The 1832-nt window shown below is 37.1% G+C and overlaps 1 long non-coding RNA gene across 1 annotated transcript; it reads right to left on the bottom strand.

The window, feature by feature from the left end:
* Positions 1 to 840: 840 nt before the first annotated feature.
* On the bottom strand, positions 841 to 1165 carry LOC141350940 (uncharacterized). Its single transcript, XR_012359036.1, has 2 exons — positions 1029 to 1165; positions 841 to 990 (listed from the first exon to the last, which is right to left on the bottom strand). It is a non-coding gene; the product is annotated as an uncharacterized lncRNA (long non-coding RNA).
* Positions 1166 to 1832: the final 667 nt, after the last annotated feature.

Here is a 1832-nt window from a genome sequence, read left to right as displayed (position 1 = left end):
TCGTCAACGATGACGATAACGAAATGATTTCGTTGACGCACATATTTTTTATGACGGTAACGCGACGATGACTAGCTAAAAATGTCTCTAAGGTGACGAAAACATGACGAGACGCTTTTGAGTTTTCGTTGACGAAACGAGACGGAACGAAAATGATTATAAGTCTGACGTTCATAATGCATGTCATTTCTGCCTATTTTGCGTGAAATCTGTCTGTTTTTAGCTCAAAAGTATAAGCAATGCTGCCGTTTCCTATACTTGTTTTGGGTCAACACAGTCTCACTCACGCTCACGCCCACCACCCGGCTGCCGCCATGCTGCGCACGCGCACAAGATTTCAAACAAGAACAACAACACACCTGCGGCTGTGGCGAATTCGAAGGACCGTAGCGGTGACGCCAATAAACGGAAACGAGGAGATGATTTATGGACATACTTTCAGTATAATCCATCAGACAGAAAAAAGGAATGCATATTGGGAGACGACGATAAATGTGCCCACAAACTAGGTGGGAAGAATACCAATCTCAAGTGGCACCTGAAGGCTCATCACGCTAATATTTTTTAAAGGTAACTAACAAGTCACGCTGTTAACATATCATATACATTCAATTTTACTCGACAATCGGCTTGTGACACATTTCATTGTAAGCTTAAGGTTTTACATGTATCTGCTTGTCAAACCTAAGCCCATTTCCAATACTTTTTGTGGTGTATTTAAATAAGGCAAGGCACGCGTTTCTCAACTTTATAAGCGAGGTCTCAGCGTAACACACAAACTCAACATGAGGGTATATTAGGCTAAACTTTTTTCTTCATAACTTTTTGTTATGACATGCGCAGAAGGCACACCGACTAAAACAACGGCAAGCCCTCAGGGACAACCTTAATGCACATTTTAATTGTATTAAATACACCACACTTTTTAACCTAAATTCATTGGTTAAAAAATACTTTTTTTACTAAAATTGACTAAAACTTGACTAAAACCTTTTTTGCGTTTTCGTCGACTAAAACTTGACTAAAACCTTTTTGCGTTTTCGTCGACTAAAACTTGACTAAAACTATAAATTTTACAAGTGACTAAAATGTGACTAAAACTAAAAGCATTTTCGTCCAAAAGACTAAGACTAAAACGAAAACTAAAAGGGCTGCCAAAAACAACACTGCCAAGATTTCTGACTTTATTTTGTGTCTTTAGCAGAGATGTTCACAAGTCTCTGAGCTCGAGTCCGAGTCAAGTCCGAAGTCTTTGACCTCGAGTCCAAGTCAAGTCTGAAGTCTCTGGGCTCGAGTCCAAATCAAGTCTCAAGTCTCGTTGTAACAAATAAAACTCTAATAACAAATAAAGAAATTATAAACATTTATAAAAAAGAACAAAGTTGCACATTAAGTAAGGTCTAAAATTAGCATTAGGTACAGAAATTAAATTAAATGGATAATAACACTGTCTTTATTGTACAAATTAAATATTATTATTATATTTTTGAGCAATAGACGTGATTTTCTGTTTGTCTTGGGTTGTTTGATTAACATAAATGACACAGACTTAAGTAGGTTAATTGAGGTTACTGTCTCTTTATTAAGAACAAATAAGCCCAGATTGGTTTCTGACTGGTTTCTTAAGACATAAACAAAAATGTTTTTATTAGAAAAAGAATACTGTGAGATCATTTTGTGTGTATGTGCCTTGTCAAGAAAAGAAAGATTTTATGTTGGCTTAACTTTTGAAACACTTCTCTCTGTATGTGCACTACTGAGGGCACTGAAACGCGTGTTCAAACACAGGCGGAGCGCTTCTAGGAAGAAGATGCAGCAGTCGCTTCACATAA

Source organism: Misgurnus anguillicaudatus, chromosome 19 (assembly GCF_027580225.2).
Source record: "Misgurnus anguillicaudatus chromosome 19, ASM2758022v2, whole genome shotgun sequence".
NCBI lineage: Eukaryota > Metazoa > Chordata > Actinopteri > Cypriniformes > Cobitidae > Misgurnus > Misgurnus anguillicaudatus.
The sequence above is the reverse complement of the archived record's forward strand: the minus strand, read 5'-3'. Positions and strand labels throughout refer to the sequence as shown.